At 49.0% G+C, this 23,871-nt stretch overlaps 1 protein-coding gene across 15 annotated transcripts in view; it reads left to right on the forward strand.

Moving 5' to 3' along the window:
* The window catches only part of PTK2 (protein tyrosine kinase 2), a 245,677-nt gene that overhangs the window by 23,946 nt on the left and 197,860 nt on the right, over positions 1 to 23,871 (forward strand). For 12 of the 15 annotated variants that reach the window (XM_044244887.1, XM_044244870.1, XM_044244873.1 and 9 more), the window contains one exon: positions 748 to 845. The gene's annotated coding sequence lies outside the window, so the exon portion shown is untranslated. Of the gene's footprint in view, positions 1 to 747; positions 846 to 7,343; positions 7,463 to 8,755; positions 8,901 to 16,143; positions 16,197 to 23,871 lie in introns of all 15 variants that reach the window. The other 3 variants (XM_044244883.1, XM_044244884.1, XM_044244882.1) reach the window with 3 other exon arrangements.

Genomic DNA, 23,871 nt, shown 5'->3' on the forward strand with positions numbered 1-23,871 from the left:
CTTTTTTTTTTTTTTTAAGATTATTTATTTATTTCATAGAGATCACAAGTAGGCAGAGAGGCAGGCAGAGAGAGGAAGGGAAGCAGGCTCCCTGCTGAGCAGAGAGCCCGATGTGGGGCTCGATCCCAGGAGCCGAAGGCTGAGGCTTTAACCCACTGAGCCACCCAGGCGCCCCTGTTTCAAACACTTTTAAAAAAAGATTTTATTTGTTTGTTTGAGAGAGAGTGTGTGTGGGTACACGAGAGAGAGCAGAGAGCACAAACGGGAAACAGCAGAGGGAGAGGGAGAAGCAGATTCCCCGCTGAGCAGGGAGCCTGATGCGGGGCTCCATTCCTGGACCCTGGGATCATGACCAGAGCCAAAGGCAGATGCTCATCTGACCAAGCTACCCAGGTGCCTTGTTTAAAACATTAAAAAAAAGTATCTCTTTAGTATAATTTTAATGGGAGGCAGTGGAATAGAAGTCTATACTCCGTTATTGTACCATGCACTTGTTACCTAAACCCTCTATTAATTTATGGTTTTTGATACGTTTTAATGGCTTTCAGTTGCTTCACATGTATTTCTTACATAGACAGTAGGTTTGAAGACAGGGGCACAGTGCCCTGTTTTTACCCATCATCCCCGGTGCTGCGCAGTAGGCGTGCCTGGGAGGTGGTGGAACTGGCTGAGGGGCTGAGCGCAGCAGAGCTTCAAAAAGGCGAAAGGGCGGTGGTTTTATACGCGCATGTTCTCTCTCCTTGTCAGGTTCTCTGAGGACTATGGAATGAGGAAAGAGGATCTAGGAGCCTTTCCTTTAAACTGAAGTTTGATTTCTTCGCAGAGTTACCGTGGCCTTCGGATCTGTGAGTATAATTCTCTTGCTACATTTGTGTCTTGGTTTTTCGTTTTGTTTTGATTTTTCTTTCATCTGTTGTAGGGTTTCTTTGACATGTATTAGAAACAGATAGACGCCAATTGGTCTTGCAGAGTAGGTGAGGGAAGAAAGATTAGTTGTTTAGTGGCTTTTATGTGTGGACAGAGGTGGGCAGGATGTAGTAATGTCCGGGACAGTAACATTGGGAGCAGGTGCGGGGAGGAGCATGTGCTCCAGAACACTGTGGACCCCAGCAACCCCAGGACCGGGCTGCCTTTGCCCTGTGTCACATTTGCATAACTGAAACGGAGGTTAAAGGTTACTCTGCAAATGGCAAAGCTGGGATTCAGACTCTTTCTGGCTTTGGAGTGTGTGCTTTTTACTCGCGTCTTCTTACGGGCTCTGGATTCACATGTTGGCTTGGCTACTTGCTTAGTAACTCTTCACTAACTGCTGAAACCTAGCTTCTCTCCATGCCCACTGTGACTGCCTAAACTTAGCTCTCTCCGACAATGGGTGCTCTCCCAGGCTTGTGCTGAAGCTGCCGTAAGAAATGTGACATGTGGTCAGCGTTTGCGGACGGTAGCAGTGAATATTCGGTGGCATTTCCCCCACTTTAATGAGAGGAAAACTGAGCCCCAGAGGTTGAGTTATTTGTATTTTGTTAAATTTTGAATTTTGTTAAGACCTTGGCACGTGTGCTGCACTCCATAGTTGAGAGGTTGTAGAATTGAGATTCTGTCCCAGTTGTCTTATTTCCAAAGGCTGCTCTTTGTGGTGGGCCTAGTGGCAAATCCAGGACGGATAGCTGATAGAAGGTTCATACATCTCTCTTGGGGTCTTAGCATTGGTAAACGTTTTATTTTACCAGAATGTTGCTTTAATTAAAGCATCATGAATTTAGACTTTGTGGATTCAGAATTCAGGATCATTTATAATTATGTTAAATTTGACTTTGGCAAGTGTCTTTGTCTTAAATATCCAAGGGGCTGGGCCCTGGATGGTTTTTCCATTTCCTTCTGGGGGTGAGTTCACTTTCCTCTTTTGTTCTCCTTTCTCCCCGAAGCCTACTTTCGTTTCTGCCATGATTAGGTATTAGGGAAGGGAAATTATGTCTTGCAGTTTCAGTTTCTAAGTAAGTCCTGGAAGTCTTGCTCCTTTTCTCTAATTCCTTCTGCCCTTTCTTGGCTGCGAGAGGCACCTGCTCTGTGTGGTGCGGGGCGTGACTGTGCTGTCTTTGGAGAAGGCCATGCCCCGCGGCTCACACCCCTTGTCTCCTCCCCACGCTCCCTGCATGTTCAGTGTTTCTTCCTGTAACAGTGTGCTGTGTTTACTGGGTATGAGTCTGCTTCTGCATCTTTAGGAGCAAAGATTCCGTTATTTGACCTCTGCATGTTTTCTGCTTGGCCCATAGGTGGTTTAGACTAAATGCTGGAGGAAGGAGCATTTAATGTTTGCCACAAAGTAAGTTCTCTTTTCTTAGTGGATCCAAACAAGAGGGAGAATATCAAGTATAACTTTCCAGCAGTTTTAGCTATTAAAATAGTTCGTGTGGTAGAGTATGAGACAGTTTCATGTTTAGCAGAAATTACACAAAAACTTAATGCGATCTTAAAAACTTCTTAAAACTTAAAAACTTCTGAATGCGATGTGCGCTGGAACAAAGGCCCGACGGGGAACTGTCCATGGCTCCTGAGAGCTTTGAGCACCGCGATATAATCTGCTTCTACTTCAACACTCCCCTCCCCTCCACTCCTCTTTGAAAATATGTAAACCCGGGAATATAACCTTATAACCAGGGTTTCTGTCATTGTTTCCCCCAATTCTGGACACGTGGTGAGGCCACATGGGCCAGCCTAGCTTTGTACAGCATCAGCTTGATGATGTTCTGCTGAGATCCACGTTCCCCGATGGACCCGAGTGCCCTGGTCCACTCGAGCTCCTGTGGGATGGATCAGGTTCTTGGTTCTTGATTTGTTTTGGGGTGTTGCATTATAAGGCAGAAGCTTGGGATAGAGGTGTTTTACAGCTAGAATTCTGGGAAAGGGAAGGAAGGTTTTGGAGGAGTTGAATTGCTGGAGTATGTATGGGGATTGTTTTCAGGGTTAATGGTGTGTGGAGAGGCAGTAGACAGAAAGGAAGGTTGCTTGGAGACCCGTCTGAAAACCCCCGTTTTGTGAAAAAAGAGCTTTTCTGGCATCAGGACCGCTGAGGACAATTGACATAGATTGAACTCTGAGCTTCTGGGGCTCTTTATCCAAACAAAGAGTCACTAGGGTCAGGCGGTGCTGGCTCTCGGCTGCAGAGGGCAGCTGTCCCTCAGCGTTCAGACCTGAGACTCGGCTGAGGTTTGAAAAGCTGGTGTGTTGGGAACAGACACCGGGGGTGGGGAGTGGGGGAGAGTAGGGGACAGCCGGGCGATGAGTCGGCAGGCCATTTGGGAAAGCAGGTGAGCAGCAGTGGGGGCTTGGATTGGAGCGGGAAAGCTGGCGGTGGTGAGAAGCAGTGGGGGCCTGGATGTATGTCAGAGGTAGAAGCAGCGGGATTTGCTGACAGTGCATAAGGGGTGTGAGGACAGAGAGAGGAGCTGAGTTGACTAGAAGGCTCTTGGCCTGGGCAACTGGAAGGGGAGGGAGGCTGTGGGTGGAACTTGGTTTCGAGGGACGGCTGGGGAGCTCACTGGTAGCCATCGTTTGCGATTCTGTTGGGACCCAAGCAGAGCTGTCGTGGGGGCAGTTGTAAGTGGGCGTCCGGAGCTTGGGGGAGGAGTCGGGGCTGGAAGTGGCAGTGAAGACGGGCGATGCTGTGCTCGCTGAGGGAGGGAGCGCAGAGAGCAAGCAAGTCCGAGCCGGTGCTCCCGGACAGACGTGCGCAGTGGCTGGCCCCGAGCGGGCATGAGGAAGACCCCGGGAAGAAGGGAAGAGAGTCCCAGGAGGAGGACGTGGTCCGCTCCGACATGTCAGGAAAGGTCGGGAGGACGACTGAGGGTTGCCTTCGAGTTTGGTGACGTGGACGGCACTGTGGCAGTGCTGGCGGCGCGGTGGGGCCTGGTCGGAGGGAAGGCCCACCTGGACGGCGCTAGAAGCGGGAGAGAGGGTTCCAGTGACTTCGGTCCAGGGTGTATCAGCGTCTGGGTGCTGAGCAGCCCAGCCCCGCCGGGCCCCTGAGGTCCGTGGTGGTGTTTCCACGTTGCGGGTGGCGAAGGCGCAGGGCCAGAGCTCAGCGCAGCTTTCTCGAGAGAGCGGAGCCGGCGGGCCGTGGCGCCAGGTCCCAGGCGCGCACGCTGTCGTCCGCTGCCCGCCCTGAGGTTCGGAGAGAGACTGCTGAAGGGGGAGAGGGAGCAGCGAGTTGAAAGTTGCAGGAAAACACTTAAGTCCTGCTTGAAATGCTTCTGTTAGAGATTCTCTTTCTTCTTCTCACTTAGAAATTTCATTCTGTCAGAGGGTGGTACGCGCATGTGCTCAGAAGTCCAAGAGCCCTGAACGTCCGGTCGGTGAGCGGCTTCTTGCAGCGCGTCCACGTCCCCAGCAGTAGCTGTGTAGGGCGGGGTCTTTGATGTGTCACTTTGAGAAAAAGTCACATTTTGAACTCCCATCTTCCCCACGTGGTTGGGTCACAGTTTTTGCTTAGATCCATAATTTGGTTAATTGTTCTGACTTTGTAAATGTCGCTCACTATTGAGCCGGTTAGTGTAGCGTGATATATTTCTTTTTTGTTCAACTGTTTGTTTTCCTGTTTTCTTGAACTTAACAATTACCACTTTTTTTTTTCCTGTTTGCCTGATACTGTTTTCTTTTTATTTTTTATTATTATTTTTTTTAAATTTTTTTTTTGTTTTCTTTTTATTTTAATTTTACTTTTTTTAGATTTTATTTATTTATTTGACTGAGATCACAAATAGGCAGACCACAGGACATTTCAGAAGCCGCTCTGTGTCCAGCTGGATGCGAGGAGGGTGTGCGGGGAGGCTGGGGGCGTCGTGGGAGGGAGCAGGCGGGCGCCGCCCTGGTTTCTGTGGCCCCGTTCAGGAGGCCGGTTGGGAACGAGGGCTGCAGAACCAAGAATGCGTGGGCTGGCTTCTCTGAAGAGAAGCATCGCTCGGTTTGAAGTGCTGAGGCAGAATTGTACAAAATAAAGTCCATAAATGCCTTCCAGGACTGCCGACCCCAGGCCACCTTCTGTGTCGCTGCCTGGCTGCTCCCACGGACGGTCAGGACCCTGGGTTTGCGTCAGCGGGTCCGCCATGTCCGCATGCTGCCCACTGTCTGACGCTTCCACTTCGTGCTCAGAGCTTTGCGAAGAACGCCCTTTGCCTTTCCAGTACTCGTGACGTTTGGGACTCAGAATCGCACGGCAGGAAAGTCGCAGAGTTATGATACCGGCCATTTACGCGTGCCGCTCACCGTGCGTTCTCGAGGTGTACGTGGTTTTGTGGCAACAGGGGAGTGCTCACTGCCCCCGCTGTCGAGGTGAGCCCCCAGCCAGATCCAGACTGTCCCCCTGAGGCTCCACGTGGTGGCCGCAGGCTCTCCTGTCCCTTTACACGAAAGCTTAGCACATGGTGCTCCTATGTGCGGGCCCTGCCTGTGACAGGGAGCCCGCCGGCGGCCTGCAGGCCGGCAGCATCGTCAGGCGCCACCGCGCCTCTGCCGTGTAGGAATGCGTTGTCACCAGGGTTGCCGACCATTGCACGTGGTTCTCAGTCATTGGTGTTTCTGCTCATATTTTTTTTCCCAGATGTTATTTATTTATTTGACCGAGAGAGCACAAGTAGGCAGAGAGGGGGGGGGAAGCAGTCTCCCCACTGAGCAGGGAGCCCGATGCGGGGCTCGATCCCAGGACCCTGAGATCATGACCCGAGCTGAAGGCAGACGCTTCACCGACTGAACAACCCAGGCGCCCCATTCCTGCTCATACTGAAGAAAGATCATGGCTTCATTGAAGAGTCATAAAAATGAGAAAATAGGTCTGTTTCTGACCGAGCAGGAGGCAGGCAGCTTTTCCTGTGATTCTTACACTCCGAGTAAGGGCGAGAGAGGATGTTTCTTTCTTTCTACCTGCCTTGGCATATGGTAGGTATGGGGGCAGGGGGCAAGTAGGGTGTTGGGAGTGGGGATGGCGAGGAAGCATTTTAGATTTGTGTCTGCTGCTCATGCATCCTAAGTGGTTTAAGAAAATACACAAACTTTCCATCACTTCTTCTTTGATAAACTGTCTATTAAAAAGGTTAGGGGTCTCAGCAAAAAATTCAGCTGAATTGGCCAGAAGATTCGATTAGGTATTTCATTTCCTGTAGCTAACAAGACGCACACAGACGCTGACCGTCCTTCATCATTAGGGAAGCGCCCGTGACCGTCACCGTGAGGTAGGCTGCAGTCCTGTGAGAGTGCCTCCCATCCCCCACAACAAGGCGGCAGAAGCGGACAGTGGCCAGCAGCAGGCGGGCGGAGCAGCCAGAACTAGGTCTTGCTTTGCTGGTGGGGATGCAGAGGTGATAGCCACTTGGAAAAATAGTTTGGCAGTTTCTTGTAAACTTGAATATATACTTTTCATACAACCCAGCAGGCCCACATGGAGGCCTTTACCTGGGAGAAATGAAGATTCATGTCTGCACGAGGCCTGGGTATGCTTGCTCACAGTGCTGTGTTCATAGTCAGGGAGATGGAGGCCAGCTCGAAGGTCCGTCGGGTGGGACATGGTGAACAGTTGGGAGCGTTCTGCGGTGGGAGCGCGCTCGGCGACAGAGAGGCACTGACCGCGACACACAGGCGAGTGTCCTGAGCGTTGAGCCGCGGGCGGGCACAGAGCTCCGTACCGCTGTGGTTCCACCCGCTGTGGTTCCAACCTGAGAACGTTTGGATAAAGGCAAAACTGTGGGGACAGATCGGATCGGTGGTTGCGGGGGGCCCAGGTGAGGAGGAGAGGATGGAGCACAGAAGGGCTGAGGGCGCCTCGTGGGTGGTGGAAATAGGCCGCGTCTTCCCTGTGATGGTGGTTACACGCCGCGCGAGTCGGTTACAGCCCAGCGAACTCTGCTTTACTGGATGCAAGTTTTACCTCAATAAGCCGAACCTGAGAAAGGTAGATGACTTACGTATATACCCACGTAGTATTAGACACACACAGGCACACACATTTATGCGCACACCGGAGCTCACTTTTTCTGGGTTAGGTATCCTGGAAGTTTGTAGCACACTTGCTGAAAACACATGACCTTGGAGTCTTTGGTTGATGTTGTATTCCTGTTCACGACCTGAAGGCTTTATAATGTGGTTTGTTTTTGTGTGGTACAGTTCCAGGTTATAGGGGTCATAGAGTTAGCGCATATGTAAAAGATGTTTTAAAAGTTAAATTGTTTTAAGAGTCCATGTTCAAGCTATTGTAGCTGTGGAGAAAAATAGTTTTACTAGCCTTAAAAATTAATAAAAAGTGTTTTTTGATTCATGACAAGCTTAATTACACAGTCTTTCGCTCTATCTTTATTCAGCTGTGGTTGTACGGTACAATCACATTTTAAACCACCAGACATAAGAATGTCCACAGAAGGAGATACATGCTGGCGTCACCAACTCAAGGCCTCGTTGTGACTGTGAATCAGTCTTCGCGGTACGTGAGGGGGCTGCTTGCTATTACCGTGTGATGCTTTGTGGTCTCCTGCAGAGCCGTGGGCTAGCATTTTGTCCTAGTAAACCCTTCTTAGCAAAAGCACAACAGTGGGCATGGAGGGGGATTCGAGTGGAACATTGTGGAATTTCATTTAAAAATCAAAATTTGTTTGCCTTCGGAAAACAGGAAGGCCATCCATTTAAATGGTGAGGTCTTCGTTATTTTATGGTCGGAGGATGTTGCTGTGTGTGATTGTGATGGGACCCGTGGCGCAGCGATGGCCCCATAAGAGGCGCTCCCTGAGCTTCCTCAGGTTTGCTGTGCACGGCTTGCGTGGCCCTGGATCCTGGGGGCTGGCCTCACGGTCTCCGGTAACCCTGTACTTGGTCATCTCACGGGAAATACGCACTCATCGCCTCCTTGACAGTCGTGTTTAGGAACAGAGGAGAGAGTAGGATGTTCTGCCCCCATTTTTTATTGTCCGGCCCCCTCCCTGTGTTTTGCTGTGGGAATCTCTGCCTTAACTGGTGTTGAAGGCTTGGCCCGTGCTGGGATGTGACATTTCCAGCTGCTGTCAGCCAGGTGGCGGTCCTGCTACAGCTGTCACCGTGCGGTCCGGCAGTGCGTGCTTCCGTGCGACACGGCGGAGGGTCACTGGCACGCTTTGTGTCTGCTAACACTTGCAGTGAGCCTCCCTGTTGCACTGAGAAGCTGTATGTGCAGAGTAGAACGCCAGGGCACGGGAAACACGTACGAGTGCAACCGTGCTTGTTTTCTTCTATTTTTCCAAAGGGTACTTCCCGGGTCTTCTTTTTTTTTTTTTTTTTTTTTTTAAAGATTTTATTTATTTATTTGACAGAGAGAAATCACAAGCAGATGGAGAGGCAGGCAGAGAAGAGAGAGAGAGAGAGGGAAGCAGGCTCCCTGCTGAGCAGAGAGCCCGATGCGGGACTCGATCCCAGGACCCTGAGATCATGACCTGAGCCGAAGGCAGCGGCTTAACTCACTGAGCCACCCAGGTGCCCCCTTCCCAGGTCTTCTTGAACAAGATCCGCTGGAAGAGAGTAAAGTCGGTCCGGCTTTCCCGGAGGACCCGGGATCCTCAGTCGAACACAGGCGTCTTCAGTGTGTGCTGGCCCCGCTACTGCCTCTTCCCTCAACATCGGGCCGTGCAGGGGCAGCCTCCAAGCGCCCTGCCCCCGGCTTTGCTAGTCTGCTGCTCCCTTTTGTTGTTGTTGGTTTGGTTTGGTTTGGTTTGGTTTGTTAAGTGAAATGTTTTCTTTCACGGAAAAGCTGTAAGGAGTGGCGTGGCCAGCTTCCAGACAGCCTTCGCCCAGATTCCGCGGCTGTTAGCATTTGGGACGCTTGCCTGCACACACCGCACCCCCCTGCCCTGGCTGCAGCCGCAGATGTGCCCGCAGAGCCCTCGGAGCCTAAGGTACATCTTCATGCCCTTTACCCTTCGATACTTCAGGGAGGATTTACTAAGAACAAGCCTCTTCGTATAACCAAAAATAACCAGTGCAGTCATGAAATTGGCAAAATCTCACATTGTCGCGTTCTCTGGTGTACATACCGGCCGTATTCACAGTTGCTCTGTTAACGATGGCGGTTTCCTCCGTTCCGGGCCAGTCTAGACTCGCGTGTGGTCTTTCAGCCGGGATGTGTCTCAGCCTTTCTCTGTCATGGCATCGCCTGTTCTGGTGGGTTTGTCGGTCAGTCTTCTGGTTGGGCTCCTGTGGTGCTGCTGTTGCTTAAACTCAGGTGGTGCATTTTGGGGCCAGACCTTCGGAGAAGTGGTACTGTGCCTTTCTCGGGGCCCCGTGTTGTTTCCTGGATCCATTCTGTCCGTCTCAGGATGGCACACGGCGTTGGCTTGTTCCGTGACACTGCTGCGGATTCTGCAACCCTGTTCATGACCTGCCGAGTCAGAAACTCAGAAACACATGCTTGAGGCTCTGCTCTTAACAAGCCCTAAAAACGATTTGGATGTGTGCTGACGTTTGAGGACTGTTGCTGTCGGGTGATCAGGTGGGGCCTCTGCTCCGCGGCCGCGCTCCACGGCAGCCGCCATCCTTTGGAGTTGATGAAGAGCCTGTAGGGAGTATTTGAGGCTGTGTGGCCTTTCGGACTTTGAGACTGACCGTCTGGTCCCCACCGATGATTCTTGCTTGAAACAGCTATTGCTGGGTGGTCCGCAGCGGGGGTGCTGTCCCCTCTCACCTGCCGGCTGGCGCGCTCCCGTGGAGGAGAGTTACCCTCCTTTGTCCACTTACTCACCGTTCGCCTGCAGGCGCCTCACGGGTTCTTGCTTGGCCCGGTGGCTTGTAGTCCGTACCTGTCATTCATTTTGATGCTGGGAGGCCTCCTGACTAGGCCTTCCCGGGGTCATCTCCTGTGTTGTTTGGACATGTCCCTGTTCTTTTCTGAGCATTTCCTTCCTCTTGGCACAGTAAGATACTGCCCCGTCATGGAATCAGCTATTTCTCCAAGGATCCCTGGTTCCTTTTGGTGGGAAATGGAGTTGAGAGGCCAAGATCTGAATGGTGAGTGTCTCCTTTGTCACCGGTGTTACTGCTTCCCACGCCTTCTGTGTGTGTGCACACGGGCATGCACATCTGTACTCAAGATGCAAACGTCTTACTATATTTTTAGGAGCTGGTGAGGTCTCTGATCAGTTTTACTGGCTTCTAGTTAAGACCTTTTTCCTTCCTTCCTTTCCTTCCTTTTCCATCCCTTTCCTTCTTCCTTCCTTCCCTTCCGTTCTCTTCCTTTTTTTTTTAAAAGATTTTATTTATTTATTTGACAGACAGAGATCACAAGTAGGCAGAGAGGCAGGCAGAGAGAGAGAGAGAGGAGGAAGCAGGCTCCCCCCGCTGAGCAGAGAGCGCGACACGGGAGAGAGAGAGAGGAGGAAGCAGGCTCCCCGCTGAGCAGAGAGCACGACACGGGACTCGATCCCGGGACCCCGAGATCATGACCTGAGCCGAAGGCAGCGGCCTAACCCACTGAGCCACCCAGGCGCCCTCCCCCCCCCCCCCCCCCGTTCCCTTCCTTCTTTGCCCTCCCTTCTCCACCCTACCTTACCCCAACCCTTCCCTCCCCTCCCCTCCCCTTCCCTTCCCTTCCCTTCCCTTCCCTTTCCTTCCTTCTTGGGCCCCTGCGGGGGGGCAGTCTCACATGCATCTTTGTACTTTGGTGCTTAGTCAAAGGTGAGAGTAGGATGTATTCTCAGATTTGGGGATTTATCTTGGGGTTCCCCTGTTTCTAGCACCCCTCTTCTAAATTTCAGTTGGCCCCCAGCCCCCATTTCTTCTAAGACCTCATACTAGTGAGACTTGAACTTTCTGCCACTAAAGCTCGCCCTGGGTTGAGAAGCACGTTTAATCAGAGGCGCAACAGACTGGCAGATGTCCCGGGGTGACTCCGTTTTTTAGGCGCGAGCCTTCACCTCTTGTGTGTGCCTCTGTGCTTCCTGGGCTGTCCTGCCTATGCAGGGTTTGACTATCTGCCAGGGATTTGGGCCATGCGTTTATATTCAGACTTGGAGCTAAGTGTTTTGCAGCCCTCTTATTTCCAAAATTTCCCCCTTAAATTGATACCCACCCAGCTGCGCCTGAAGATGGCACCGTGAGGCTGCAGTCCTGGCCTCCCGGAGTTGGGGCTCCCAGTGTTGCCGGGCAGGAAAGTGACAGACACTCCTAGTTTGTACCAGATGCAGGGGCAGTTCTGACTGTAAATTCTTCTCAAGTGCTTGCCTGCCTTCGGTCATTTTCCCGTTCTTCAAATAGTTTTTTTTAGTGAATTTGGCTGACATTTATAATGATCTGTGGGAGGAATTGTTCCATCATTTTCACGTAACCATTGTGGAAGGCTTATGCGCCTTTTTGTCCTGTTATTTTTTTCCCTCTGAAATGTAGCTTTGTCTTTATTATTATACCCAGAGTTTCATTATGGTAATTTTCAAACAAATGACCAAGTCGCAAGAATTCCCAGTTAACATCCGCGGGCCCCCCCGCCCCGCCGTGATGGTTTACTGTTCTTATGTCTCCCGTGGACGGCTGGTTCACGCACCAGCCACACCGCACCGCAGTCCGCCCCGCGTGTTTCAGCGCGTGTGTGGGGCCCGCAGCTCGTTACTTACCAGCGTGTTTCGGTGTGGGACTGCGGGGCCGGCTGCTCCACCCGCAGCCCGCCTCCGAGCTGTGCTGAACGCGTCTGCCTTTAGCCCGAACGCGTCCTGAAACGTACACTGTTGTCATCCCCCTGAAGGTTCCTTCCTGCAGGTGCCGGCTCCTGCCGCCGCCCTCACCCTGAGCCCTGGCCACTGCTGTCCCCCACCCAGGTCAGTTGTGCCTGCCCGGGGGTTTCCCGTCAACAGAATCAGACCGTGTGCGGCCTGCGTGAGGCTAGGTTCGGCATAGCATTGCTGAGTTCATCCGTGTGGTGCGTACCTGTCATTCGCGCCTTCTTAAATTATTATTATTACTTTTTGAGAGGGGTTGGGGGTGGGCGGCGGGGAGAGAGAATCTTGAGTAGGCTCCACGCCCAGCACGAGGCCCAGTGTGGGGTTGGATCTCATGACAAAGGGTCACGGCCTGCGCTGGTACGAGGAGTCGGGTGCTCGGCCGCCTGAGCCACCTGGGCCCCCTCCTTCCTTTTCATCGCAGCGCTGTTCGTCGTAGGCGTCTCGGATCGCGCTTATCCGTTCTTTTCTTGGTAAGCTCCTTCACTTTTGAAAGAAACTTTGGCTGGGTGTGCCGAATTCTAGGTTGCCGTTTTTTTTCTTTCAGCCTGCTAAACGTACTGTTCCATCATCTTCTGGTCTCTGTGCACATTTCTGAAACTCATTTTCTACAATTTTATCCTCTTTGATGTTCTGCCTTGCAAATTTCAGCCTCTCAGCTTCCCAAAACTTGGAGTTTTCTCTCATCAAACCACCTGAGGCTCCTGTGCTCTCGGTTTCCCTTTCTGTGCTCTGGGCCAAGGGTGCCCCCAGCTGGACAGAGAGGGGCTGATGGGGCTCACAGGCCTGCGATGCTCACTGGCTCAAGATCTGAGAAAAGTAGTTTCATGGATTTTGACCATTTTTCTATTTGTTTAACATGGTGGGGGGCAGGGTGCATTTCCCGTACTAGTTACTCCCTCACGTCTGAAGTGGATGTCCCTGTCAGTGCCTTTTTTTTTTTTTTTTTTAATTTTATTTATTTGACAGACAGAGATCACAAGTAGGCAGAGAGGCAGGCAGAGAGAGAGGAGGAAGCAGGCTCCCCGATGAGCAGAGAGCCCGATGAAGGACTCGATTCCAGGACCCTGGGATCATGACCTGAGCTGAAGGCAGAGGGTTTAACCCTCTGAGCCACCCAGGTGCCCCCTTAAGCCAGTGCTTTTTAATGGAAAACAGCTCATATGCTCTATTTCTAAATGTTGTGAAAAGCATTATGACAGAAATTTACTTTGTTTTAATGTTAAGTTAGCTACTGTTTTTATGGTCTAGAAAATCTCAAGTGTATTTCCATTTTGACAGGGGAATCTGTATTTTGGCCCAACTTTCGTTTTTGGTATTTCGTTATTAAACTGGCTTAGGGTGATTGTTTATTCTGCATTGTATTTAATGGAAAGTAGCGTTTCCTGCCTGGCTTGCCACATGCTGTACCGTTTGTCATGAATGTAACCGTTAATCCCAACTCCAGGCAAAAGCCTGTTTGTTCCAGTCTCTTGCCCACTCCGTCGATGCTGTTGGTGGCTGAGCAGCGGGGCCTGCTCGTGCGTGAACATGGATAGGAGGAAGTGTGGGACATGTCACTCTGTCAGCCCGTGACCGAGCTCCTGCAGTGACCCAGGCCCTGTACAGAGGACTGTTCATTTTTTCCCTCTGATCTTTCAGATGTTTGGATGGAGATTTGGAATTGGTTCTGGCTTTTCTTCTAGTTTTTGATACAAATTTTAGTAACTAAGTCTATCACTTTAAAAAATACCTTTGTTAATTTGTGAAATTGAGATTATCATTAAAAATTAATGCTAGAGGGTGTCTTGTTGGTGGCTCAGTTGTTTAAGCGGCTGCCTTTGGCTCCGGTCATGATCCTGGACTCCCGGGGTCGAGTCCTGCTTCTACTTCCTGCTCAGCGGGGAGTCTGCTTCTCCCTCTTTCCCCTCTGATGTTCTCACTCGGTCTCTCTCTCAAATAAATAAACAAAATCTTTATAAAAAAATTAATGCTTGAACGGTGACTTTAATAATTTTATTATATAAATTTATGAAATGACATACCACAAAGCGAGTGTGTGTGTGCCGCATAGTTTTTACCTGCTGGTGATGGCTGCTTTGAAATAAAAGCCCAGGAGATGGTGGCGTTTGGGTGTACGTGCGGCAGAAGCTCAGTGCAGCGCGCATTACGACCTGCTCTAGAGTGAGGGACTGACTGATTTCTGGGCCTCGTGGCTAGACTAGTACTTGAAACGTAACAGGGAAGGATTTGGGCACCTGGAAATGATGGATTTGTTTTGGACTTGCCATGTTGGTGTTGTGTTCATGTGGGAACTGTTGATTCTACATCTATCATCTGTTGGTGGACCCAGAGCAGAGAAGACTTGGTCAGCCTTGGACTGAGCTGTACCTGCGAAAATGTTAATCTCTCTTGTGTGTGCTTCGTTTGTCATAAATCCTGATGTAAATTTCTTGAATGAAAAATTTTGAATTAGTGAATATATAACATTTTAAAAATTAATAGCAATTTATTGGTTCTCTTTAATTTGACTTTTAATCTTAAATCTTTTTTTTTTTTTTTTAAGATTTTATTTATTTGACAGAGATCACAAGTAGGCGGCGGGGGGTGGGGGGAGAAGCAGACTCCCCGCTGAGCAGAGAGCCCCGATGTGGGGCTTGATCCCAGGACTGTGGGATTATGACCCGAGCTGAAGGCAGAGGCTTTAACCCACTGAGCCACCCAGGTGCCCCAATCTAAAATCTTTAGGTTTATTAAAGATTAGGATATACTTTTACTTATTAGGTAACGAAGGTCATTTTCTGTTATGTTGTATACATCTGGAAGATTGTTCAGGTAGTGGAAGAAGATGTACCCTCCCTTCTGTTTGCCCTTACCCCCCACCTTTTTCCCCCACCTTACTTTTATTTAAGTAAGAAGATGTGAAAGGGAAGGAAGGCAGTGTGTACCTTTGGAGGTGTTTCCTAAGTGGATTTTATCACGAGGAGGAGGATGAAAGCCGGGTCAGATTTTGGCGTGGCGTTTACAGGGTGATCAAGCCGCCTGATTTCGTATTAGGACCTCCTGTGGCTGCTGCCAGGAGTCAGCCCCGATGGTAGTGCAGATGTGTCTCTTTTGCTGCGGCTTGTGGCCGTGGTGACCTGTGCCTTCTGTCTGCAGCATGTGACTTTGTGTAAGGGGGTGGGGACGGGGGCCGTGATAGGTGCACACAGGGAAAGAGTGTGCTGTGTTCTCTAAGACCTGTGAGCCCCAGGCTGGGCTCAGCTGAACCAGAAGACGTTAGGAAGGAGAGTGTGCACAGTGTAGTTCTCCACTGTGTAGAAAGGTCGTGTTTACAGGGTGTGTGGACTGTGGCTTTGAGGTCACGTGTGAATAGCTGTCAATGTACAGTGTAAGTTTGGGGACTGGGAATGTGTAGTTGGGTTTTACATTAAACCCTGTAGGTAGTGATGCTCTTAATTTTGGGTTCTCTTATTCTTATTAGATTAATTTACACTTCTGTTGTTTACTTACAGATAGTATTTGATTTCTGTAAAAAGCTTGGGAAATACGCATTAGGAAATCCCTGTACTTAGAGGTGGCTCTTAGGCGGGAATTCAAGGGTGCCAATGAGAGGAGAGCGCCTTAAGCATCTCTGAGTCTAGCCAGGCGTTATGTGTACTTACAGCAAAAAACAAACGTACTCTCTCTCATAAATAATTTAAATGTGCTTTATGTAGACAAATTGCTTCATAACTTTATTTTTAGCGTAATGAGGTGTGGAAATACTTAAAACCATAGCTGAACTAAATTATAGTTTCCCTAGGAAGTAAAAAAAAAAATGCAATAATGATTTTAAGAAGGAAATTTCAATACTTTTAACGTATTTTTGGAGTTCCTTGGTCCTTCTCCCCCCAGTCATTTAGTGGGAAATAAAATAGATTTCTAAAAAAATATTCAAATTAGGTATATCTGTGTTTTAAGTAACTCTTATATTATAGGAGACCCATGTTCCTCTCCGCTATAATTAGGTCATATTGTTCTCCTCTAGGATCAGATTCTGGATGTGCTTAGTCGTTGCTGTGAATTACCTTTCTATCTGTTTGTGATGTTTGCTTTTCTTGTTTTTAATGAACTGTCTTACTGTCTGTAAGATGTCTGGAAAGACTGCATCCCAGAGAACAGTAGTCAATATTGTAACGGCTTTATTTAATGAACTGAAAGATGATTTTTCCCCCTAAAATATTAGCTTTCTAGGAAGTTAAAAAAAGTTCTCTAGGGTACTTTCTATCTTAATGGATTGAAGGCTGGAGGTACAGGAAAGCTTTTAGATTTCAAACTTTTTTGGGGCTTAAGTTGAAAATGTTATATCGTACTGCAGCTTATGAGTTTGTTTGCTTTTAAAATGTGTACACTGAAGGATACGTACCGTGGGACTGGTAAGTTTTGAGTTCCTTTTTCACATTCGCTCTTGCAGGTGCGCACAGGCCTTAGAAGGAGTTTCAGTTTGGGAATTAGACTGTCCTTGAGGTAAGTCAAGTTCAGTCTTGTCTTTTTCTCAGGTCAGTTAAGGTCCCTGGAATGTGACAACAGAGGAGGAACGTGCCCACAGTTGCCTTCCAGGTGAGATGGGTGCTGGCCGGTCGCTCCTGCTGTCTCCGCTGGGCTGTCCTCCACAGTGGGGTTCCCTGCTCATTCCGCAGTCTTGCCTTTTAGTCAGTTGTGGACTTAGTGACTGCTTTGCGTGTCAGCTGCGAATGTTGATGTATCTGCGCATGTTTTTCTCCCGGTGACCTCTTCAGGGGATTTAGATTTATAAAATTAAAATGCCCGCTGCATCTTCTTGTGGTTTGCCCACAGTCGATTGTATTATTTAAAAAAAGATTTGAATTGAGAAAGGTTTGGCCTACTCTTCAAGGATAAAGACAGACTGAGAATTAAGATTACATAGATTGTCAGCACATTGAGAAAAACGTATTTCCCTTTTGCTGGTTTCAGATAATAGAGTGAATCTGAGAAAGGGCATCAGAAGCCAGTGTAGGACCGGGTCTTGGCTCTGGATCCCTCGTAGCCAGCCCAGTATGAGATAACCCTGTGTATGAGCAGGTGAGGGAACTTCCTTCTGGAAGGACTTGTCCAGTCAGTGGTTCCTGCAACCAGAGAGTCGCGGAGACATCGGAGCGTGCGCGTTATTATACTAAGGATCCATCGGATAAATGACGAGATGTGCACGCCCACCTCTGGACCAGGGAGCCGCACCTCGGGTCAGTTGTGATCTCGATTCTGGATCCCTTCTCCAGGGGTTCATGTGAACGCTTTTTCCCAGTGTAGCCCGTGCTATAATGTGTGTAGTAGAGCAGCGTCCTAGAGCATTGCATGGGTGGGAAATGTTGGCTTCTTTCTCCATTCTGGTTCTCTCGGTTGTAGATGGCTTGCCTAACAGGTATACTGAAAAGCGCTTATACATTGCTCAGGTTCTGCCCTCCCCTTTTCTTTACAACTCTGGGTGCTGATTGGCTCTACACGTTACACAGACTCACCTCTGATTGTGTACTTAGGCTCCATGTGCCAACACCGTGTTTACAGTACTGCTTCTCTAACTCAGCTGGCCGTCAGAACAATGAATGTGCGTGCTAGGTGTTTCTTTGGTTCTTTTAAAAAGCTTTTATTGTGGGCGCCTGGGTGGCTCAGTGGGTTAAGCCGCTGCCTTCGGCTCACGTCATGATCTCAGGGTCCTGGGATAGAGACCCGCATCAGGCTTTCTGCTCAGCAGGGAGCCTGCTTCCTCCTCCTTCTCTCTCTACCTGCCTCTCTGCCTACTTGTAATCTCTCTCTGTCAAATAAATAAATAAAATCTTTAAAAAAAAAAAAAGCTTTTATTGTGGAAAATTTGAAATATACATAAAACTAGAATCAGATAATGAACCTTTCTTTTTCAGCTTTTACATGCCTCACGTATTTAAAAGTAATTTAAAATCTTCCCTCTCAGGGCACCTGGGCGGCTAAGTCATTTGAGTGTCCTCAGCTCAGGTCTTGATCTCAGGGTGGTGGGTTTGGGCCCTGTGTTAGGCTCCACGCTGGGTAGGGAGCCTACTTAGAGAGAGAAGGGGAGGGAGGGAATCTTTCCTCTAATAAAACTAGGTAATGTTTGATTTTCTAATTTCCCCATTTGTTTAAAGAGCCTTTAACCTGTTGGTTGGCGTATCGCTGACATTTCCCATTCCCTGCTTTGCACCCCTTCAATTTCATTTTTAAATAACAGCTTCTGTTGATGCTCTTGAAAAAACTGTCATTTATCCTATAGACGTCACCACATTCTGATTGTATCATGTGATGTCGTTTAATTCATAAATTTCAGAACCGGCTGCTGGAAGCCCGGCTCAGGGATGGTGACATTAGTCACTTGTTCAGACGGTGCTGTGATTCTTCCCCCTGGTGGCTTCCGTGGGCATTGAAGGTGGTGGCCTGGGTCCTTCTGTGGGAATCGCAGAAGCGGTGGCGACTGGACTCGGCCATGCCTTCCCTACTTGTTAGCTGGAGCTTTCTTGTTTGTTCGTTAACTGCTTGGGTATCCTGAAATGTATCCTGAAATGTAGCTCATACAGAAAAGGTAGGATAAGTGCATAATTCTTACATTTACTAGTTTCAGAATGCAAGTGGTGACTTAGGCAAGTGAGAGTTATTTTTGGCATCATAAGTGCATGGATATTAAGATGACCTGTATATATGTATGTTCACACACACGCATGTATATGATGTGTATGTGAATTTACTGCCATCATTCTTTTCGGTGGTTGTCCTTCATGGGTATCTTCTGTGTCCTTTGGAAATGGCTCCAGTAATTTTTTTTAGAGTTTATTGTTTGTGGGCACAATAACATAGTTCCGGGCTCAGTTTCTACCCTTCTTGCCACAGACCTGAAATCAGCTGTCTCTCTAGGGAGCCTTAATTCCTTTCAGTGGAAAATGGTGTTTCAGGCTCCAGTATGGATGCTTTAAGGGTACCTCGAGGGTTTTACTGCTTCCGGGCTTGGCTAGGGCATACACGTCGGAAGTGCGCATTGTTTAGAAAGAGGGAAAAAACAAGTCATGAGTTTACCTCAATACTTCCAACTTAAATTTAAAATTAAAATGGGGCACCTGGGTGGCCTAGTCGGTTGGGTCATGGTCCTTCTGCTTCGGTCATGGTCCTGGGGTCCTGGGATTGGGCCCCACCTCAGGCTCCCTGCTGAAAGTCGGTTTCTCCCTCTCCCTCTGCTGCTACCCTGCTCGTGCTTGTTCTCTCTCTCAAACAATTAAAAATAATTACAAGATTAAAATGGTTTATGGGGCACCCGGGTGGCTCAGCCGTTAAGCATCTGCCTTTGGCTCAGGTCATGATCCCAGGGTCCTGGGGTTGAGCCCCACATCAGGCTCCCTGCTCGGCGGGAAGCCTGTTCTTCCTCTCCCACTCCCCCTACTGTGTTCCCTCTCTCGCTGTGTCTCTCTCTGTCAAATAATTACAATCTTTAAAAACAAATTAAAATAGTTTACTTCTTTCTCTTTTGCTTAGAATCTTGGTTCTTAACACGAGCACGTTTATGTCATTGCTTCCTCGTTCATGTGTGTGACACCTGTGTGTCATTTCAGAATCACAGTGCCAGTGTCACCACTGACAAGATCTCTCAGTGCATTTGAACATGGCTTCTCTGCTTCGTCTTGGTTTCATTTGTGTTATCACTAAAAGCAGCGTTAGATTTCGTTACAGTACTCGTATGCCGTGGGAGGTGTCACCGTCAGACAGACAGACATAGCTCCTCCCTGAGGTCACACCACCACTTCGGAAGTTAGGCTAATGGGTTTCATTTTTGCTTTTGAAGGTTAGGGAGCAGTGGGAACTGGCGGACACAGCTGACAGGAGGATCACCTCGTTCCCCCAGTTCGGACAGTAGTTTGGCAGCGCTCACTAACGTGGGGCGAGCGCACGGGCCTCGTGGTGCCATTCCAGGCGCACACACAACAGTGCAAATGAGTGATTTGTAGTAGTCCCGGGGGGAGCTAGCCCCCGCTCAGCAGCGGGAGAGCGGGCAGAGGATGGAGGGGGCGCCTGCACGGCGTGACGGCCCAGCGCCACGGCCCAGCGCAGATGCTTCCCATAAGGTGCTTTTAAAAAAATGGCTAAGCCCCAAAGAGTACGTACTGTGTGATTTTCTTGTAAATTCAGAAACAAGAGGACAGTTTGGAATGTCCACATTCTAACGTATACGTGTGTGTATTTCTCAGTGTAGCTCGCCTGGACTGCTGTGCCGAGTGCGGCCGCCTGCGGCCCCCGTGCGCTTCCTTCCGGCCCCAGCCCTGCTCAGCGGCGTCATTTCTACAATAACGCCACTTGACAGTACACTGTAAAACTTAGTTACGTGTGATTTGATTGTAGTCTGTCTCCCCTGATAGAATGTAAACTCCATGTGGGCAAAAGAGCCAGTGGCAGCTGGTTGCCTTGTAGTAGTACTGCTAGCTTGAAACCAAGCGGGGCGCGGTGACGCCGCAGAGAGCAGCAGACGCCCGCTGCTCCGGCTTCCCCCACTCACTCCCGCAGACCTACTTGTCGAATACGTACCAGGGCATCCTGGCGTCTGTCTGTCTTCATACAGCCCTGAGGTCTTCATGGTGTCCGAACAGTGCCTGGCATGTGGAGGTGCTCACCAGATTCTCAGACGAATTTTATTACTGAAGAAGTTTTGAGGTGCAAATGGCAGAAACTTACACTAGCTAAAGTGGAAAAAGGGAATCTATCATTTTATGTGACTTGGAATGTATTGAACAAATAAGTTACGGGTCGGTATCTGGAAGTAGGTCTGCAGAAAGTCAGCTAAGAAGAAGAAGTACCCATAAATCCTAAAGAAACTGTAACTACTGTCGAAAATAAATGAGAAGTCGAATAATTCTTGGATCTAGCATTGCTTAAAATGACAAGAAATGAAAAATCAGCTTCTAGTCACCCGCCACCCCCACCCAAGCCCCGAGGCCGTTGGTAGTCCCGGGCCCGCAGCAACCAGCCCCGCATCTCTCGGACTCACAGACTTGCCTGGTGTGCCCCTGGCGTGTCAGTGGAATCCTACTTCCCATCTGTGGTCCTTCGTGGCCACGGCTCACTTCGGGTCCATCTGCGTGGTAGAAGGTGTCGGCACCCTTGCTTTTTATTGTGAGTGGTGTGCAGCCGTGAACACCCGGCCCTTGCCCCTGCGTGTTAAGCCTGTGGCTCTGGCCTCTGGCCGCAGCTGTATGTGCGCAGAGCCCCGGGGGCCCAGCCTCTGTCTTGTTCCCTAACTTGACAGATGCGTAGCAAAGGTGGAAGCAGCCACGGAAGCCCGGTCCGGGTTCCTGCTCTTGACCTTCTGGAGCTCTCACAGCCTCTCTCGTCCCCCTGCCCCAGCAGCTCTCTGGGGACAGTATTTCATGTGCTTTTCACTGCTTTCTCCTGCCAGCTGTTGCATTGTCTTGGATTCAGAAACCTCTCCTCTCCTTTTTTCATTTTAGTGGTTAGAGATTAATTTCTTGAGCTAAAGGAAGGGGGAAGGAGGAATCTTGGAACAAGTCAGCCAGTCGGGCCCCAGTGAGGTTCAGTGTGGCTTGTGGACTTGAGGTGTTGCTGCTGGCAGTCCGGCCCTTTGGACTGGAGTAGGAAGGAAAGAACGTGTGTGATTTCTGCCACGTCATAGGACATGGGAGTGTCTGTAATCACGCATTGATTTTGCTAATAGATTTTTAGGGCTTGCCTCCTTTATTTAAATTTAGACATTTATAAGTCAAGGAGATGGCTGGTCCAATGTAAAAAATTCATTGTAACTGTTTCAAGTAAGACAGATAAGGCTCTGACAGTTGAGTTACTGTGGTTCTGGTCCTTGAAAAAGAAGCGTTAAATACCTTTTTTGTCCTCACTTTAAAAATCGACTGATTGTATTTAACATGCTGTGGGCAGAAATGTTTCTAGTTTTACAAACCCCTTAGGTGATAAGGCCTGGGCGTGGGGAGACTTGGAGTTGAGGTAGACGGAGCCGCTGGGAGAGAGTGAAATGTGGGGAGGAACCAGGATTTTGGTGAGGCTTTGGTGGAGCCAGCGAAAAACCTCAGTAATCAAGATAAGTAATAGCTCGATGCAGTGTTTTTTCTTTCTTTTTGCACATGAATGCAAAAAAACCCGTGCTGAACAAGCTACCAAAATTTCAAATAGAGATAAGGATCAGCATCACTCATTTTTCCTTCCCCTTGCGTGCTCGTGTGTAGCATGCCCCTTACTCTGTCTTTATTTCTACTTGGAGTTTTGGCTTTTATTTTCCTTATTTCTTAAGGTGAAAACATAGACAACTGATGTTTTTATCTTTTGTTCGTAATTTTGTAAACGTCTGTGAGCGACCTGAGCACGTGCCAGGAAGCGCATATGAAATACCACAGTCTACATACTCTTCTCTACCTTTTTTATTACTTAAAATATGTACCTTTGGGTGCCTGGGGGCTCAGTCAGTCGAGCGTCTGACTCTGGGTTTTGGCTTGGGTCGTGATCTCAGGGTCGTGAGATTGAGCCCTGTGTAGGGCTCTGCTCTGGGCAAGGAGCCTGTGTGGGATTGTCTCTCTCGCTGTCCCCCAGCTCCCAGCTTGCAGGCACTCTCGCTCTCTCAAAAAAATAATAGTATATATCTTGAGAATTTTTGCATTTTAGGACTGGGAGTTGCAGTTTTCTTTTCTACTATGTGAACTTTTTTCATTAAAGAGTATTTTCCAGTATCAATGAAAAATTTTCACCAAATACCTTTTTCCAAACTTCATTTACTCATTTCTCTTCTACTGACACATAGGCCGTTCCTAGTTTTTCAGTTTTGTAAATAAACCCATGACTCATTTAAGCCTCAAACTGCCTTAAACTTTTACAGGGGATTACTGGAGGTTTCTTACACAGTCTGCTGGAAGCTGGGTCTGTGGGTGCAGTGACCGACGTGCTTGTCTTCTGGTGGGCTCTGAACTCTGGAGGGGCCAGGACTGGGCTGGTGGTGTTTTCAGACCCCTGGTGCGAAATTCACCGCACTGACAGGGAAGATGCAGACGACACGCTGGCTTACAGCACTCTCAAAGCCCTTCCCGCTTATAATACTTGGTTCTCATTACAGCTGTTCTTGACTTTGTTTGACTGATGAGAAAACCAACAGAGGAGATTTTTTAATAAGTGCCCAGAGTCATCTGTCTAGTATGTTGCCACGTGGGGATTCAGGGAGTACTTAGCAGTAGGCTGAGTGGACAACATCGGACTTTTCGGTTGAAGGTGATGGGAAGATGAGTCAGTTTGAGCTTGAACTTGATTTTACGAAGTCTGATCTTAACCGTGAGCCTCAGCTCCCTTTTTCTTGAAAGTAGTGTTGTTAACCTTAAAAATAAAACTGCCATTCATTTTACCAGTGAAAATGGGTTTATTCTGGAATAGCCAAGAATTGCAAACCCAGGCAAGCAAGCTAGGGTGGCTGTAGGCAGAACAAAGGAGGGACTGCTCTTTCACAGAGGAAAGGGGAGCGCGCGGGGAGGGAAGAGGAAGCGTCCCTTCCTCCGGTAGTAACCACCTTCAGGGTGCCCCTTCCTGTTGGGCCCGCAGTGGGGGAGGAGTGATGGGGTGAGAGCCACCCCTGCTGGCCTCCAGACTCCAGTCCTCACGATGTGTTGGTAGTTCTCCCGGAGTTTGTTAGGAGTCAGCTTGTCCTCCTCGTGGAGCCTCGTGGAGCTCCCTTGTGGTGCTGGGCTGGTTTCCCGTCCTCGCCCGGGGACCGGTGGTGGTTGGTCTGCCTCTTGCCCTTTGGGCATGTTCCTGACATTTCAAGGCTTTTCCCCTCATCTACAAAAGTAGACATAATTATATCTGCCACGTTTTGTAAAATAAACGAGAGACACTCCCTTCTTTAAAAAACATATTTTTGTGGTAAACAAAAAACACATAGCATAATTTATCATCTTAACCATTTTTAAGTACCGTTTGGTGGTCGGACGTATATTCACGTTGTTGGGAACCAGATGTCAACACTGTTTGTCTTGCACATCTGAAGCTCCGTCCCCTTTGTTTTCTGACGTGATGGCACCTTGGGTCACAACATTTTACGTTCCCACCCGTGGTGCACAAGGGTTCCAGCTTCTCCATGTCCTGGCCAACATGTGCTATTTCCCATTTCCCATTAAAAAAAAAAATACAG

This window comes from Neovison vison, chromosome 4 (assembly GCF_020171115.1).
Source record: "Neovison vison isolate M4711 chromosome 4, ASM_NN_V1, whole genome shotgun sequence".
Classification (NCBI taxonomy): domain Eukaryota; kingdom Metazoa; phylum Chordata; class Mammalia; order Carnivora; family Mustelidae; genus Neogale; species Neogale vison.